This window comes from Phoca vitulina, unplaced genomic scaffold (assembly GCF_004348235.1).
Source record: "Phoca vitulina isolate PV1807 unplaced genomic scaffold, GSC_HSeal_1.0 scaffold51, whole genome shotgun sequence".
Taxonomy (NCBI): domain Eukaryota; kingdom Metazoa; phylum Chordata; class Mammalia; order Carnivora; family Phocidae; genus Phoca; species Phoca vitulina.
Window position 1 is genome coordinate 6116641 of NW_022589754.1, and position 19912 is coordinate 6136552.

At 37.9% G+C, this 19912-nt stretch overlaps 1 pseudogene; it reads left to right on the plus strand.

The window, feature by feature from the left end:
* Positions 1-3713: 3713 nt before the first annotated feature.
* Positions 3714-19912, plus strand: part of LOC116621838 — a 31776-nt pseudogene continuing 15577 nt past the window's right edge.

Consider the following 19912-nt stretch of genomic DNA (forward strand, 5'->3'; position numbering starts at 1 on the left):
TATAAATATGTATGAACCAACATCAGTGCACCTAAATATACAAAGAAAACTTTGATAGAACTGAGGTATAAGTAGATAGAAATATAGTAATACTAATACACCTCAATACTCTACATAAAACAATGGATAGAGGATCTAGAGAGAAAATCAATCAGGAAAGAGAAGATGTAAACAACACTAAAGACCAAATGAAACTAACAGACATATACAGAACATTGCACTGAACAGCATATTCTTAAGTATAAATAGAACATTTCTCCTGGACAACTATAAGAAAATTGTAATTGTACCAAGTAATTTCTTGATCACAATATAATGGAAGGAGGCAAGAGGAGCAGGAAGATGGTAACAGAGTAGGACTATAGGCTCACCTCAACCCATGAAAACAACTAGATAACTATCAAATTATCCTAAATACACCAGAAATTGACTCAAAGACTGACAAACTCCACACGGAAAGGGAGAGAGGAAGCCACATCAAAGAAGGTAGGAAGTGTGAGGACGTGGTTTAGGGGAGAAACAGATTGTGGCTGCTGCAGAGAGGAGGAACCCGTGTATGCAAAGAAAGGTGAGAGAGAGTAATACACAAGAATGTTTCCCCAAAGCTACTGGCTTGGAAAACAAGAGGGGCTGAATTGAAAACCAGTGGGGCTCAAAGCCTGGAGTTTTAAAGGTCAGGGGGCTTGGCCAGAATAGAGCTCAGATGACACTGCACTGCTCCTGGAGAGAAAGCAGACAAACAATCATGGGCACAGCATGGAGATAACAATATGAAGAGCATGTGGGGCACACAGCAGGAGATTATTTGTTCTAATCAGAGTGCTTCTGAGAGTCAGCATTCATGGAAACACCTCTCCAGGAACAAAGAAGCTGGCCAGTACCATTTCCCTCACCAGCAACTCCACATAAACACAGAGCCACCTGCAGGAAGCAGTTCAGTGCTAACACTGGCTGCCTAACCTGCTGACACCAAACCCCATACACCTGCACTCTACTGGAGCTGCCCTTCTCATTCACCCTTGCCTCAGTCCAAGCACTGCAGGCTCTTCTCTCAGAAGACCAGCACAAACTCCTGCCCACAACACAACTCCTAGCCAGAGAGGTTTTCTCTTAAGATTTTATTTATTTATTTATTTGACAGAGAGAGAGAGACAGCTAGAGAGGGAACACAAGCAGGGGGAGTGGGAGAGGGAGAAGCAGACTCCCTGCTGAGCAGGGAGCCCAATTCGGGGCTTGATCCCAGGACTGTGAGATCATGACTGGAGCTGAAGGCAGATGCTTAATGATTGAGCCACCCAGGCAGCCCACCAACCAGAGAGTTTTGCAGGGCCTCAGTTCCAGTGCAGGAGGTGGCAGGTCTCATTTCAAAAGAAGACCAGAGCATACCTAGTTAAAACTTGCCACATTCAGTCCAGGGACAAAACATGGCCCACAGCAAGCAAGGGGAGCATCTGCGGATAATGGGCTTGAAGGATAGAGCATCCAGAACACAACAGCAGAATGCACACAGCACATACCAGAGGCACTCCCTGAAGTCCCAGGCCCTGAACATTAAGTGATCTCTTCTTTATAAAGCCATTACTTTCAGGAACAGGAGACATAACCGGCTTTTCTAACACAAAAAAGAAGGCAGAGACTTAGGCAAAATGCCAAGACAGAGGAATTTAACCCAGATGAAAGAAAAAGATAAGGCCACAATCAGAGATCTAAGCAAAACAGATATAAATAACACGTATGATGGAGAAATTGAAACAGTGCTCATAAGGATACTCACTGGGATTGAGAAAAGAATAGAAGACATCAGGGAGACCCATACCACAGAGATACAAGAGTTAAAAAAGAATCAATAAAAGATGATGAGTGCAATAAACAAAATTGGAAACAGGCTTGATGCAAAGAGCAGCAGGCTGGAAGAAGCAGAAGAATGAAATAATGACCTAGAAGACAAAGCAATAGAAAGCAGTGAAGCTGAACAAAAGAGAGAAAAAAGAATTATGGAACATGAGAAGAGACTTAGGGAAATCAGTGACTCCATCAAGCATAATAAAATTCTTATTATAGGAGACACAGAAGAAAGAGAAGAAAGGGGGCAGAAAATTTATTTGAGGAAATATTAGCTGAAAACGTCCCCAGTTTGCAGAAGGAAACAGACATCTACAACCAGGAGGCACAGAAAACTCCATTCAAAACCAACAAAAGCAGACCAACACCAAGACATATTGTTATGAAATTTGCAAAATATAATAATAAAGACAAAAATATTAAAAGCAGCAAGACAAAAGTAGTTCTTAACTTACAAGGGAAGACCAATAAGGCTAGCATCAAGATGTAAGTAGCATGATATATTCAATGTGCTGAATGGGAAAAATCTGGAGCCAAGAATATTCTATCCAGCAAGACTATCATTCAGAAGAGAAGAGATAAAGAATTTCCCAGAAAAACAAAAACTAAAGGAGTTGTGACCACTCTCCAAGCCCTGCAAGATATATTAAAGGCGACTCTTTCAGTGCAAAGGGAGACCCAAATTGACAAGGACAAGAAAGGATCAGAGAATTTCTCCTGAAACAACAAAATAAGTAATAAAATGGCAATAAATACATATCTATCAATAATTACTTTGAATGTAAATGAGCCAAATGCTCCAATCAAAAAACACAGGGTGTCAGAATGTATATACAAAAAAAGACCCAATTATATGTTGCCTAGAAGAGACTCATTTTAGACCTAGACACCTTGAAAGTGAAGGAGTGGAGAAATATCTATCATGCAAATGTATGACAAAAGAAAGCCTGAGTAGCAATACTTATAAGACACAATCTAGACTTCAAAACAAATAATAAGAGGCACAAAAGGCCACCATATTTTAATAAAGGACAATTCGACAAGAAGATATAAGAATTGTAAATACTTATGCACCCAACATGGGACCACCCAGATATACAAAGCAATTAATAACAAACATAAAGGTAATCATTGCTAATAACACAATAATAGTAGGAGACTTTAACATCCCACTTACGTCAATGGGCAAATCATCTAAACAGAAAATAAGCAAGGAAACGGTGTCTTTGGGTTTTTTGTTTTGATTTGTTTTTCAGTTTTATTTAAATTCAAGTTATTTAACAAATAGTGTATTATTAATTTTGGGATAGAATTTAGTTAATCATCAGTTGCATATAACATCCAGCACTCATTACATCAAGTTCCCTACTTAATTCCCATCACCCAATTAACACATCCCCCCACCCAGTTCCCCTCCAGCAACCCTCAGTTTGTTCTCTATAGTTAAGAGTCTCTTATGGTTTATCTCCCTTATTTTATCCTATTTTCCTTTTCTTTTTTTTTCTAAATTTAAAGTCGATTAGCCAACATGTAGTACATCATTAGTTTCAGATGTAGAGTTCAATAATTCATCAGTTCCATTTAACACTCAGTGCTCATCACATAACGTGCCCTCCTGAATGCCCATCACCCAATTACACCATCCCCTCACCCACCTCCCATCCTGCAACCTTCAGTTTGTTCCCTATAATTAAGAGTCTTTCATGGTTTGTCTCCCTCTCTGATTAATTCCCATTCAAGTTTCCCTCCCTTCCCTATGATCTTCTGTGTTGTTTCTTATATTCCACATATGATTGAAACCATATGATGATTCTTTCTCTGATTGACTTATTTCATTCAGCATAATACACTCCAGCTCCATCCTCGTCGATATGAATGGTAAGTATTCATCCTTTCTGATGGCTGAGTAATATTCCATTGTGTGTGTGTGTGTGTGTGTGTGTGTATGTATATGTATATGTATATATGTATATTATGTATACTGTATTATGTAATTATGTATACATTGTATATATGTATATGTATATCCCACATTGTGAGTTTATATATATATCTCCATTGTGTGTGTGTATGTGTGTGTGTGTGTGTGTGTGTGTCACATTTTTTTTATAGATTCATCTGTTGATGTACATCTCAGCTCTTTCCATAGTTTGGCTATAGTGGACTTTGCTGCCATAAACATTGGGGCATGTGTCCTTTCGGGTCATTACATTTGTATCTTTGGGGTAAATACCTTGTAGTGCAATTGCTGGGTCATAGGGTAGCTCTATTTTTACCTTCTTGAGGAACCTCCATACTGTTTTCCACAGTAGCTGTACCAGCTTGCATTCCCAACAACAGTGTAAGAGAGTTCCCTTCCTCCACATCTTCACGAACATTTGTTGCTTTCTGACTTGTTAATTTTAGCCATTCTGACCAGTATGAGGTGGTATCTCATCATGGTTTTGATTTATATTTCCCTGATTCTCAGGGGTTTGGAACATTTTTTTCGTGTGTCTGTTAGCCATTTGTAGGTCTTCTTTGGAGAAATGTCTGTTCATGACTTCTGCCCATTTCTTGACTGGATTATTTGTTTTGTTGCATTTTGAGTTTGAAAAATACATTATAGATCATGGATACTAGCCCTTTATCTGATAAGAACTTTGCAAATATCTTCTCCCATTCCATAGGTTGTCTTTTAGTATAGTTGACTGTTTCCTTTGCTCTACAGAAGCTTCTTATCTTGGTTATGTCCCAAAAGATCCTTTTTGCTTGTTTCCCTTGACTTTGGAGACGTGTCTAGCAAGAATTTGCTGTGGCCGAGGTCAAAGGGGTTGCTACTTATATTCTCCTCTAGGATTCTGATGGATTCCTTCTCACATTTAAGTCTTTCATCCATTTTGAGTTTATCTTTGTGTATGGTTTAAGGAAATGGTCCAGTTTCATTCTTCTGCATGTGGCTGTCCAGTGTTCCCAGCACCATTTGTTGAAGAGACTGTCTTTTATTCCATTGGATATTCTTTCCCGCTTTGTCAAAGATTAGTTTACCATAGAGTTGAGGGTCCATTTCTGGGTTCTCTATTCTGTTCCACTGATCTATGTGTCTGTTTCTGTGCCAGTACCATATTGTCTTGATGATTACAGCTTTGTTATGTAGCTTGAAGTCAGGCATTGTGATGCCACCAGCTTTGGTTTTCTTTTTCAACATTCCTCTGGCTTTTGGGGGTCTTTTCTGTTTCCATACAATTTTAGGATTATTTGTTCCAGCTCTGTGAAAAATGTTGATGGCATTTTGTTAGAGATTGCTTTGAATGTGAAGATTGCACTGGGTAGCAAAAATATTTTAACAATATTTATTCTTTCAATCCATGAGCATGGAATATTTTTCTATTTTTTTGTGTCTTCCTCAATTTCTCTCATAAGTGTTCTGTAGTTTTTAGAGTATAGATCATTTACCTCTTTGGTTAATCAGAGAGGGAGACAAACCATGAAAGACTCTTAATTATAGAGAACAAACTGAAGGTTGCAGGATGGGAGGTGGGTGAGGGGATGGTGTAATTGGGTGATGGGCATTCAGGAGGGCACGTTATGTGATGAGCACTGAGTGTTAAATGGAACTGATGAATTATTGAACTCTACATCTGAAACTAATGATGTACTACATGTTGGCTAATCGACTTTAAATTTAGAAAAAAAAAGAAAAGGAAAATAGGATAAAATAAGGGAGATAAACCATAAGAGACTCTTAACTATAGAGAACAAACTGAGGGTTGCTGGAGGGGAACTGGGTGGGGGGATGTGTTAATTGGGTGATGGGAATTAAGTAGGGAACTTGATGTAATGAGTGCTGGATGTTATATGCAACTGATGATTAACTAAATTCTATCCCAAAATTAATAATACACTATTTGTTAAATAACTTGAATTTAAATAAAACTGAAAAACAAATCAAAACAAAAAACCCAAAGACACCGTTTCCTTGCTTATTTTCTGTTTAGATGATTTGCCCATTGACGTAAGTGGGATGTTAAAGTCTCCTACTATTATTGTGTTATTAGCAATGATTACCTTTATGTTTGTTATTAATTGCTTTGTATATCTGGGTGGTCCCATGTTGGGTGCATAAGTATTTACAATTCTTATATCTTCTTGTCGAATTGTCCTTTATTAAAATATGGTGGCCTTTTGTGCCTCTTATTATTTGTTTTGAAGTCTAGATTGTGTCTTATAAGTATTGCTACTCAGGCTTTCTTTTGTCATACATTTGCATGATAGATATTTCTCCACTCCCTCACTTTCCTAGTCATCTTATGGTTTTTGTTGCAATTGTAAATGGGATTGACTCCTTAATTTCTTTTTCTTCTGTCTCATTGTTAATATATAGAAATGGAACCGACTTCTGTACATTGATTTCGTATACTGCCACTTGGCTGAATTCCTATATGAGTTCTAGCAATTTGGGAATGGAGTCATTTGGGTTTTCCACCTATAGTATCATCTCATCTGTGAAGAGTGAGAGTTTGACTTTTTGCCAATTTGAATGCCTTTTATTTCTTTTTGTTGTCTGATTTCTGAGGCTAGAATTTCTAGTACTATGTTGAACAACAGTGGTGAGAGTGGGCATCCCTGTCTTGTTCCTGATCTTAGGGGAAAAGTTCTCAGTTTTTCCCCATTGAGAATGATTATCACTGTGGGCTTTTTGTATATGGCTTTTATGATATTGAGGTATGATCCCTCCATCTCTACACTGTGAAGAGTTTTAATTGAGAAAGGATGCTGTATTTTGTCAAATGCTTTCTCTGCATCAATTGAGAGGACCATAGGGTTCTTGTCCTTTCTTTTATTAATGTGATGTATCACATTGATTGATTTGTGAATGTTGAACCACACTTGCAGCCCAAGCAATAAATCCCATTTGCTCATGGTGAATAATCCTTCTAATGTAGTGTTGGATCCTATTGGCTAATATCTTCATCTCTCACTACAGTCTTTCATTTAAAATCTAATTTGCCTGATATAAGGATTGTTACTCCCAGCTTTCTTTTGATGTCCATTTGCAGGATAAATGGTTCTCTAACACCCCACCAAAAGTCTGGAGGTGTCTTTGGGTCTAAAGTGAATCTCTTTTAGTTGGCATATGGATGGGTCTTTTTTTTTTTTTTTTTTTTATCCAATCTGATACCCTTGTGTTTTGATTGGAGCATTTATCCCATTTACATTCAGAGAAATTATTGAAAGATATGAAGTTAGTGCCATTATATTACCTATAAAATCACTATTTCTTTGTATAGTCTCTGTTCCTTTCTGGTTTATGTTACTTTTCAGCTCTCTCTTCAGTTAAAGGATCTCCTTCAACATTTATTGCAAGGCTGGTTTAGTAATCACAAATTCTTTTAGTTTCTGTTTGTCCTGGAAGCTCTTTATCTTTCCTTCTTTCTTAATGATAGCTTTGTGGGATAAAGTATTCTTGGCTGCATATTTTTCTCATTTAGTACCCTGAATATATCATGCCAGCTGTTTCTGACCTGCTAGGTTTCTATGGATAGGTCTGCTGCCAGTGTAAGTTTCCTACCCTTGTAGGTTAAGGACCTTTTGTCTCGAACTACTTTCAGGATTTTCTCTTTATCTCTGAGATTTGCTACCTTCACTATTATATGTTAGGGTGTTGATCTTTTTTTTTTTTTTTTGAGGGGGGTTCTCTGTGCCTCCTGGACTTGAATGCCTATTTCTTTCCCCAGATTAGGGAAGCCCTCAGGTATAATATGCTCCAATATACCTTCTGCCCCTCTCTCTGTGTGTCTTTCCTCAACCTCTGGGATAAGGAAATAGTTATTTCTAATATTAATTCTAATATTATTTTGCTTTTTGCTATTGCTGATCTCTCGAGTCCTCCCATCATGGTGAAGTAATTGTTTATCTCTCTTTTGCTCAGTTTCATTATTCTCCATAATTTAATCTTCTATATCACTTATTCTCTCTTCTGCCTCATTTTTCCTAAAAGTAAGAGCCTCCATTGTTTGCATCTCAGTAATACCCTTTTTTATTTCAACCTGATTAGATCTTAGTTCTCTTATTTCTCCAGAAAAGAATTCTCTAGTGTCTTCTATGTTTTTTTCAAGCCCAGCTAGTATCTTTATAATCATTGTTCTGAATTCCAGCTCCAACATATTACCAATATCCATATTTATTAAGTCTCTGGCACTGAGTACTGCCTCTTGTTCTTTTTTCTGGGAATTTTTCCTTCTGGTCATTTTTTCCAAAGAAGAATAGATGAACAGGAGAACAAAAAGAAATAAAAACTAAAAAGTAATGAATAAAAAGTAAAAAAAAATAAAAATGTCAACCATGACCCCAGCAAAATATACACTAGGTAAATCAGAAGAGATCAGAAACCAAAAAAGAAAAAAAAAGGGAAAAAAGAGAGAATAAAATCAAACAGGTAGACTAACAGGGCGATACACTTGTTCTTGGTTGTATTTTGGTCTGTTTGTTAGAAGACACTTCATCCCAAAATTGTAAAGAAAGAAAAACTTATATATATACAAAAATAAAATTGAATACAGTGAAAGGAAGCAAAAAATGAAGAATATATCTATAAAATGTAAATGTAAAAATGAAAATTTAAAAATACACTTAAAGCATTGATAAAACAAGAAGCTATTTCAAAAGGGAAAAAAGAAAAACAAAGAAAATTTTAAACTGAAAGATTAAAGAATCATGAGAAAAAAATGAGTTCTATATACTATTTTTCCCTAGCTCAGGAGATTTTCAATTCTGTATGATCCATAAATTTGGTATTAGCCTGATGTTCCTGCTGGTCTTCTGGGGGAGGGGCTTGTTGCACGGATTCTCAGGTGTCTTTGCCTGGGTGGAGTTGCACCGACCCTTGCCAGGGGCCTAGCTCAGTGTAAGCTGCTTGGGGTTACTCTATGTGGCTTTTGATCCCTGAAGGCTTTTCACACCCTTTTAGAGGATGAATAAAAAATAAAAATGGTGGCGCCCCACCTGATCTCCATCCTTGGAGCTGAACGATGGTGGCCCCCATGCTTCAGTGCACCCTCATGGAAAAGCGATCAGTTTTTCATGCACCAAACTCCACAGACTCATGCTGTACACACCCACACCAATTCTCCCAGGGGATGGAGGGGGGTCTCACCCTGACCCCGCTGCTTTCTGGTCCCCTGATCCAGGAGCAGTTGCCCAATTGTGCACACACCCACACCAATCCTCCCGTGGGAGGAGCAGGGACTCATAGCGGTTTTGCTGCTTACTGAGCCCCTGTTTGGAGAGTGATTTCCAGATGGTGTCACAGTTCACAATTTATGGCAACACCCATCTGAGAGGTCACTCTGGGGCTCCCTAATTATATCCTGTTTCCCTGTCCCAGTGCTTGGAAACTCTGCACGCTCAGGCACTCCCATTCTTTCTGTGACCCTGGGGATCCTGAGACCACATGGTCTGAACTGTTTCTGCCCTGATTTGCCATCTGAGCACCTTTCAGGCAGGGACATCACTCACAGGAGCAGACTTCTAAAAGTTCAGATTTTGCACTCCACTGCTGTATCACTTTTGGGTAGCTGGCTTCCAGAGGCTCCCTCCGCTGGGGATTATCTTCTGATATATCCCCTCAGACTCATGTCTCTGCACCTCCTACCTTGCAAAAACTGTTCAATTTTCTACTTGTAGAATTGCAGCAATTCTTTTCTTAGATCTCATGTTGAATTCACAGGTGTTCAGAATGATTAGATAGATATCTAGCTGAATTCAAGAGACCAGATGAAATGAAGGTCCCCTACTCTTCCACCTTCTTCCAGTCTCCTATGCTATTTTATTGTTCCTTCCTTTTTATTATTCCTTCCCTTCCCCTATGTTCATCAGTTTTGTTTCTTAAATTCCAAATATGGGTGAAATCATATGGTATTTGTCTTTCTCTGACTGACTTATTCCTCTGAGCATAATATACTCTAGATGCATCCATATATTGAAAATGACAAGATTTCATTCTTTTTGATGACTGAGTAATATTCCATCATATATATATACCACATCTTCTTCATCCATTCAACTGTCTATGGATATTTGGGCTCTTTCCATAGTTTGGCTATTGAGGACATTGCTGCTATAAACATTGGGGTGCAGGTGCCCTTTTGGATCACTATATTTGTATCTTTGGGGTAAATACCCAGTGGTGCAATTGCTGGGTCATAGGGTAGCTCTATTTTCAACTTTTTGAGGAATCTCCATACTGTTTTCCAGAGTAGCTGCACCAGCTTGTATTCCCATCAACAGTGCAAACAAATATCTTCTCTCATTCTGAAGGTTGCCTTTTAGTTTTGTTGCTTATTTCCTTTGTTGTGCAAAACTTCTTATCCCGAGGAAGTCCTAGTAGTTCATTTTGCTTTTGTTTCCCTTGCCCATGTAGACATTTCTGGCAAGAAGTTCCTGTGACCAAGGTAGAAGAGTTTGCTGCCTGTGTTCTCCTCTAGGACTTTGATGGATTTTGTCTCACATTTAGGTCTTTCATCCATTTTGAATTTATTTTTGTGCATGCTGTAAGAAAGTGGCTCATTTTCATTCTTCTGCATGTGGCTGTCCAATTTTCTCAACACCATTTGTTGAAGAGACCGCCTTTCTTCCATTGGATATTCTTTTCTTCTTTATCAAGATTAGTTGACCATAGAGTTGAAGGTCCATTTCTGAGTTCTTTATTCTGTTCCATCAATCTATGGGTCTGTTTTTACACCAGCACCATACTGTCTTGATGATTACAGCTTTGTAATATAGCTTGAAGTCTCTCATTGTGATGCCACCAGCTTTAGTTTTCTTTTTCAACATTCCTTAGACTATTCAGGGTCTTTTCTGATTCCATACAAATTTTAGGATTGTTCTAGTTCTGTGAAAAATGCTGGTCTTATTTTGATAAGAATTGCATTAAATGTGTAGATTGCTTTGGTTGGTATAGATGTTTTAACAGTATTTATTCTTCTAATCTCTGAGTGTGCAATGTTCTATTTCTTTGTGTCTTCCTCAATTTCTTTCATAAGTGTTCTATAGTTTTCAGAGTACAGATCTTTTACCCCTTTGGTCAGATTTATTCCTAGGTATCTTATGGTTTTTGTTGCAATTGTAAAGGGATTGATTCCTTGATTTCTCTTTCTGCTGCTTCATTGTTGGTGTATGGAAATGCAACAGACTTCTGTGCATTGATTTGATATCCTACGACTTTGCTGAATTTGTGTATGAATTCTAGTAATTTTTTGGTGAAGTCTTTTGGGTTTTCTACATAGAATACCATCTTGTCTGCAAAGAGTGAAAGTTTGACTTCTTCTTTGCCAATTTGAATGCCTTTTATTTCCTTTTGTTGTCTCATTTCTGAGTCTAGGACTTCCAATATTATGTTGAACAACAGTGTGAGAGTGGACAGCCAGTCATGTTAATGACCTTAGGGAAAAGCCCTCAGTTTTTCCCCACTGAGGATGCTATTAGCTGTTTGTCTTTTGTATATCAGCTTTATGATGTTGTGGTATGTTACCTCTATCCCTACTTTGTTGAGGGTTTTTACCAAGAAAAGATGCTGTGTTTTGTCAAAAAAGTTTTCTGCATCTATTGAGAGGATCATATGGTTCTTATCCTTTCTTCTATTAAAGTGTATCGCATTGATTGATTTGTTGTTGTTGAACCAGCAATGCAGCACAGGAATAAATCCCACTAGATTGTCATGAATAATCCTTTTAATGTACTGTTGGATCTATTAGCTAGTGTCTTGGTGAGAAGTTTGGAATCCATGTTCATCAAGGATATTGGTCTGTAATTCTCTTTTATGGTGGCGTCTTTGTCTGGCATTGGGATCAAGGTAATTCTGGTCTTATAGAATGACTTTGGAATTTTTTCTTCCATTTTTATTTTTTGCAAGAGTTTCAGAGGAATAGGCATTAATTCTTCTTTAAATGTTTGGTAGAATTCTCCTTTGAAGCCATCCAGCCCTGGATCCTTGTTTGTTGGGAGATTTTGATTACTAATTCATTTTGTTAATTCTTTCAAAGAACCAGTACCCAGTTTTGTTTATCGGTTCTACTGTTTTTGTGATTTTTATATCTTTGATTTCTGCTCTAGTCTTTATTATTTCCCTTCTCCTGCTGATTCAGGCTTTATTTGTTGTTCTTTTTGCTCTTTTAAGTGTATGTTTAGGTTGTGTATTCGAGACTTTTCTTGCTTCTTGAGGAAGGCCTGTATTGCTCTATACTTCCCTCTTAGGACTGCCTTTTCTGCATTCCAAAGGTTGAGCTGCCATGTTTTCAATTTCATTTGTTTCCATATATGTTTTTTAATTCTTCTTTAATTTCCTGATTGACTCTTTCATTATTTAGTTGGTTGTTCTTTAACCTCCTTGTATTTGTGGTCCTTCCAAATTTTTTCTTGTGGTTTATCTCAAGTTTCATAGCACTGTGTTCTGAAAATAGACATGGTATAATCTCAATTTTCTTATACTATTTGAGGCCTGATTTGTGACCCAGTGTGTGATCTATTCTGGAGAATGTTCATGTGCACTCGTGAAGAATTTTTATTCAGCTGTTTTAGGATGAAATGCTCTGAATATATCTGTTAAGTCCAGCTGATCCAGTGTGTCATTCAGAGCCCTTGTTTCCTTGTTGATCTTCTGCTGAGATGATCTGTCCATTGTTGTGAGGGGGGTTTAAAGTCCCCTACTATTATTGTATTATTATCAATGAGTTTCTTTAAGTTTGTTATAAATTGATTTATATATTTGGTTGCTCCCATGTTAGGGGCATAAATAATTACAATTATTAGATTTTCTTTAGAAGATCTGTTTGATAGACTACTTTATTATGATATAGTGTCCTTCTTCATCTCTTATTACCATCTTTGGTTTAAAATCTACTTTGCCTGATATAAGTATGACTACCCCAACTTTCTTTTGATAACCATTAGCATGAAAAATGGTTCTCCAACCGCTCACTTTTAATCTGGATGTGTCTTTGGGTCTAAAATGAGTCTCTTATAAAAAATAAAATACAGTAAGCTAGGCAAGATGGTGGAGGAGTAGAGGACCCTATTTCAACTGGTCCCCTGAATTTAGCTGGATATCTACCAAACCATTCTGAACACCCATGATATCAGCCTGAGATGTAAGAATATATATCTGTATCTCTACAGGCAGAAAATCTCCAGCAGTCCGGAGTTATGAAGGGCAGAGTCCTGATTCTACAGGCAGATATCCGAAGATAAAGAGAAGGGGGAAGAAGACTCCATAAGCTGGTACCAGGCAGGTGTTATAACACTGGAGTGCAAAAGTGTCCCACGCTGAGGACTAAGCACAGATTCACAGAGAGTGGCTGTGAAAGTGCTTTAGAACAGCTCCCAGACAGGATCCAGGTGCAGCAGGTGCAAGTGTGTGAACCCAGGGTGGCTTACAGTTTTAGATGCACAAAATGTAGAGACACACCTGGCCTTGGGATTGACCTCTGGGAGAGTTGCTGTGAGCATGCATCACCATGGGAGGCTGTGGTTTTTAGCAACACAGACAGAAATAGAGAAGTTGTGTCCTAGAGAGCTCAGTGAAGAGCAGACTACAATTTCTCTGCTCTGGGTCAGAGGTTTGGGTGTGGTCATTTCTGCTCTGACTTTTGGAAGAGACAGAGGAGACACAGAAAGTCGCCAGAGAACAAAAGCTCAAAAAACCTGTTTCCACTGAGCCCACCCCCTAAGACAGGGGGCAGGGCAACTCTGCTCAAGCAGGGTTGCATGAGTAACAGCGGAGTGTCCTCCCCCAGAAGACAGGCTGGAAGAATAAGAGGATGACAACCCTGGGGTCCCCATAAAATGGGTGCATCTTTCTTGGGTCGTGGTTAATACTTTGGACTCTGTACATTCCCTCAACCACCTCTCAACAGAATGACTAATAAGAGGAACCCCCAACAACAAAAAAAGAACAGAAACTATGGCTTCTGCCACAGCCCTATTGGATATGGATATAAGCAAGATGACAGAGACAGACTTCAGAGTACAAATTATGAAGTCATTCTCTAGGCCTGAGAAAAATATTAGTGACAATATACAATCTCTAAGGGCAGAAATGAAATCTAATCAGGACGAACTTAAAAATGCTATGAATGAGATGCAGTCTAAACTGGATACCATGACAGCCAGGTTAAATGAGGCAGAAGAACAAATTAGTGAACTAGAAGACAAGATGATAGAAAGGAAGGAAGCCAAGGAGGCCTGGGATAAACAGCTAAAAGCCCATAAGATCAGACTGAGGGAGATTAAATGTTCCAAGGTCAGAATTATTGGGATGCCTGAGGGGGTAGAGAGAGAGAGAGGACTAGAAGGTATTTGAGCAAATCATTACTAAGAACTTCCATAATCTGGGGAAGGAAATAAGCATTTGTGCCCAAGAGGCAGAGAGGACCCCTCCCAAGATCAGTGAGAACAGACCAATGCCCTGGCATATAATAGCAAAACTTGCAAATCTTAGAACCAAGGAAATAATGCTGAGAGCAGCTAAGGGGAGAGCAGCTAAGCAAGCAGACTTCTTATGTATGGAGGGAGGAACATCAGAATTACGTCAGACCAGTCCATAGAGACCTGGCAAGCCAGAAAGGGCTGGCAAGACATATTCAGGGTACTAAATGAGAAGATGATGCAGCCAAGGATACTTTATCCAGCAAGGCTGTCATTTAGAACAGACAGAGATAAAGAGCTTCCAGGGCCGGCAGAAACTGAAAGAATAGGTGACCACTAAGCCAGCCCTGCAAGAAATATTAAGGGAGATTCTATAAAAGAAGAAAGACCCCAAGAGTAACCTAGACCAGAAATGTACAGAGACAATCTATAGAAAGGACTTCACAGACAATATGATGACAATAAAATCATATCTTTCAATAGTCACTCTCAACATGAATGGCCTAAATGCTCCCATGAAATGACACAGGGTTGTAGATTGGATAAAAAGACAGGACCCATCCATATGCTATCTACAAGAGACTCATTTTGAAATTAAAAATACCTGCAGACTGAAAATGAGGGGATGGAGAACCATTTTTCATGCCTATGAACCTCAAAAGAAAGCTGGGGTAGCAATTCTCATATCAAACAAACCAGATTTTAAGCTAAAGACTATAGCAAGAGATGCAGAGGGACACTACATCATACTTAAAGGGTCTATCCAAAAAGAAGATCTAACAATTATAAATATCTATACCATCAACATGGGAGCAGCCAACTATATATGGCAACTGTTAACCAAAATAAAGAATCATATTGATTATAATACTGTAATAGTAGAAGACTTCAACACTTCACTCTCAGCAATGTACAGATCATCTAAGCAGAAGATCAAAAAAGAAACAAGAGCCTTGAATGACACATTGGACCAGGTGGACTTCATAGATGTATACAGAACATTCCACCCTAAAACAACAGAATACTCATTCTTCTCGAATGCACATGGAACTTTCTCCAGAATAGACCACATACTGGGTCACAAATCAGGTCTCAACTGATACCAAAAGATTAAGATTATTCCCAAAGAAACACATCAATAATAATACAATAATAGTGGGGAACTTTAACACCCCCCTCACAGCAATGGACAGATCATCTAAGCAGAAGATCAATAAGGAAACAAAGGCTTTGAATGACACACTGGACCAGATGAACTCAGATATATTCAGAACATTCCATCCTAAAAAAAAGAGAATATATATTCTTCTCAAGTACATATGGAACATTCTCCAGAATAGATAATATTCTGGATTACAAATCAGGTCTAAACTGATACCAAAAGATTGGATCATTCCCTGCATATTTTCCAACCACAATGCTTTGAAACTGAAACTCAATCACAAGAAAAAAATTGGAAGATATTCAAACACTTGGAAATTAAAAGCATCCTGCTAAAGAATGTTTGGGTCAACCAGGAAATCAAAGAAGAACTTAAACAATTCATGAAAATCAATGAGAGTGAAAACACATCAGTCCAAAATCTATGGGATGCTGGAAAGGCAGTCCTAAGGGGGAAATATGTAGTCATCCAAGCCTCACTCAAAAAAGTAGAAAAATCCTGAATACACAAGCTAAGCTTACACCTAAAGGACTGGAGAAAGAACAGCAAATAAAACCTAAACCAAGCAGAAGAGGGGAAATAATAAAGATTAGAGTAGAGATCAATGAAATAGAAACCAGAAAAATAGTAGAGCAGATCAACGAAACTAGAAGCTGGTTCTTTGAAAGAATTAATAAGATAGATAAACCTCTGGCCAGACTTATCCAAAAGGAAAGTGTAAGGACCCAAATTAATAAAATTATGAATGAGAGAGGAAAGATCATGACTAACACCAATGAAATAGAAACAATTATTAGAAATTATTATCAGCCACTCTATGCCAATAAATTAAGAAACCTGGAAGAAATGGATGCCTTCCGGGAAACCTATAAACTACCAAGACTGAAACAGGAAGAAATTGACAATCTGAATAGACCAATAACCAGTAATGAAATTGAAGCAGTAATCAAAAATCTCCCAATAAACAAGGGTCCAGGACCAGACAGCTGCCCAGGGGAATTCTACCAAACATTTAAAGAAGAAATAATACCTATTCTTCTGAAGCTGTTTAAAAAAATAGAAACAGAAGGAAAATTTTCAAACTCATTCTATGAGACCAGCATTACCTTGATACCCAAACTAGGCAAAGACCTCATCAAAAAGGAGAATTACAGACCAATATCCTTGATGAACATGGATGCCAACATACTCAACAAGATCCTAGCCAATAGGATCCAACAGTACATTAAAAGGATTATCCATCACGACCAGGTGGGATTTATTCCTTGGATACAAGGGTTGTTCAACATTCGCAAATCAATCAATGTGATAGAACACATTAATAGATGGAAGGACAAGAATGATATGGTCCTCTGAATTGATGCAGAAAAAGCATTTGACAAAATAAAGCATCCTTTCTGGATTAAAACTCTTTTGATTGTAGGAATAGATGGAACATTCCTCAATTTCATAAAATCCATCTATGAAAAGCCCACAGCTAATATCATTCTCAATGGGAAAAAGCTGAGAGCTTTTCCCTTAAGATCAGGAACAAGACAGGGATGCCTATTCTCGTCACTATTGTTCAACATAGTACTAGAAGTCCTAGCCACAGCAATCAGACAACAAAAAGAAATAAAAGGTATTCAAATTGGCAAAGAAGAAGTTAAACTATCTTGCAGATGACATGATATTTTATGTGAAAAACACAAGAGACTCCACCCCCAAATTACTAACTCATACAGCAATTCAGTAATGTGACAGGATACAAAATCAGCACACAGAATTCAGTTGCTTTCTTATACTCTAACAATGTAACTGTAGAAAGAGAAATTAGAGATTCAATTCCATTTACAATAGCACCAAAAAATAATAAGATATCTTGGAATAAACCTAACCAAATTGGTAAAGGATCTATACTCTAGAAACTATAGAACACTTATGAAAGAAATTGAGGAAGAAACAAAAAATGGAAAAACATTCCACTCTCGTGGATTGGAAGAATAAACATTGTTAAAATGTCTATGCTGCTCAGAGAAATTGCTACTTTAAAATACCACTGGCATTTTTCAAAGAGCTTGAACAAACAACCCTAAAATTTTATGGAACCAGAAAAGACCGAATCACAAGGAAATGTTGAAAAAGAAAAACAAAGCTGGAGGCATCACGTTGCCCGATTTCAAGCTATATTACAAAGCTGTGATCACCAAGACAGCATGGTACTGGCACAAAAACAGACACATAGATCAATGGAACAGAATAGAGTCTCCAGAAATGGACCCTCAACTCTATGGTCAACTAATCTTTGACAATTCAGGAAAAAATATCCAATGGAAAAAAAGACAGTCCCTTCAATAAATGGTGCTGGGAAAATTGGACAACTATGTACAGAAGAAAGAAACTCCATCATTCTCTTACACCATACACAAAGATAAACTCTAAATGGATGAAAGACCTGAATGTGAGACAGGAATCCATCAAAATCCTAGAGGAGAATATAGGCAGTAACCTCTTTGACATGGGCTACAGCAACTTTTTTCATGACATGTCTCCAAAGGCAAGGATAACAAAAGCAAAAATGAACTTTGGGGACTTCATCAAGATAAAAAGCTTCTGCACAGCAAAGATAACAGTCAACAAAACAAAGAGGCAACCCATGGAATGGGAGAAGATATTTGCACATGACATTACAGATAAAGGGCTGGTATCCAAGATCTATAAAGAATTTCTCAAACTCAACACCCAAGAAACAAAGAATCCAGTCAAGAAATGGGTAGAAGACATGAACAGACACTTCTCCAAAGAAGACATACAAATGGCTAACAGAAACATGAAAACATGTTCATCATCATTAGCCATCAGGGAAATTCAAATCAAAACCACATTGAAATACTACCTTACACTAGTTAGAATGGCAAAAATTGACAAGACAGGAAACACAACAAATGTTGGCATGGATGTGGAGAAAGGGGAACCCTCTTACACTGTTAGTGGGAATGCAAGTTGGTACAGCCACTTTGGAAAACAGTATGGAGGTTCCTCAAAAAGTTAAAAATAGAGCTACCCTATGACCCAGCAATTGCACTACTGGGTATTTACCCCAAAGATACAGATGTAGTCAGAAGAAGCGGCACATGCACCCCAATGTTCATAGCAGCGATGTCCACTATAATCAAACTGTGGAAGGAGCCAAGATGCCCTTCAACAGATGAATGGATAAAGAAGATGTGGTTCATATATACAATGGAATATTACTCAACCATCAGAAATGATGAATACCCACTATTTGCTTCAACATGGATGGAACTGGAGGGGATTATGCTAAGTGAAATAACTCAAACAGAGAAAGACAATTATCATATGGTTTCACTCATATGTGGAACATAAGGAATAGCATGGAGTTCATTTGGAAGGAAGGGAAAACTGAAGGCGGGGATATCAGAGGAGGATAAAAACCATGAGAGACTCTGGACTCCAGGAAACAAATTGAGGGTTTCAGAGGGGAGGGGGGGACGGGGTAGCCCAATGATGGGTATTAAGGAGGGCACATGTTGTAATGAGCACTGGGTGTTATACGCAAAAAATGAATCATTGAACACTACATCAAAAGCTAATGATGTACTGTATGGTGACTAACATAACATAATAAAAATAAAATAAAATAAAATAAAAAAGTAAAATGAGTCTCTTGTAAGCAGCATATCAATTGGTCTTGTTTTGTTGTTGTTTTGTTGTTGTTGTTGTTGTTTTAATCCATTCTGATACCTTATGTCTCTTGATTGGAGCATTGAGTCCATTTACATTCAGAGTAATTTGTGATGTATATGAATTTAGTCCTATTGTATTACCTGTACAGTTGCTGTTCCTGTAGATTGTCTCTCTTCCTTTATAGTCTTTGTTACTTTTGGTCTCTCTTTTCCACTCAGAGTCCCCTTTAGTATTTCTTGCAAGTCTGTTTTTGTGTTTACAAATTCCTTATTTTTTGTTTATCTTGGAAACTATTTCTCCTTGTATTCTGAATGACAGCCTTGCTGGATATAGTATTTTTGGTCCCATATGTTTCCCATTTAGCACATTAAATATATCATGCCAGTCTTTTCTAGCTTGCCAGGTGTCTGTCGACAGGTCTTTTGCCAGCCATATGTGTCTACATTTGTAGGTTAAGGATTTTTTATCCTGAGCTGCTTTCAGGATTCTCTCTTTATCTTTGTATTTTGCCAGTTTCACTATAACATGACTTGGGGTGACTTGTTTTTGTTGATTTTGAGGGGAGTTTCTGTACTTCTTAGACTTGAATGTCTGTTTCCTTCCCCCCGTTAGGGAAATTCCCAGCTATAATTTCTTCAAATAAACCTTCTGCCTCTCTTCTCCCCTCTTCCTCTTCTGGGACTCCTATGATATGGATATTGTTTCACTTTATGGAGTTGTTGAGTTCCTTAAGTCTACCTTGGTGATCTTATAGTTTTCTTTGCATCTTCTTTTAAGTATCATTATTTTCCATAATTTTATCTTCTATATCACCTATCC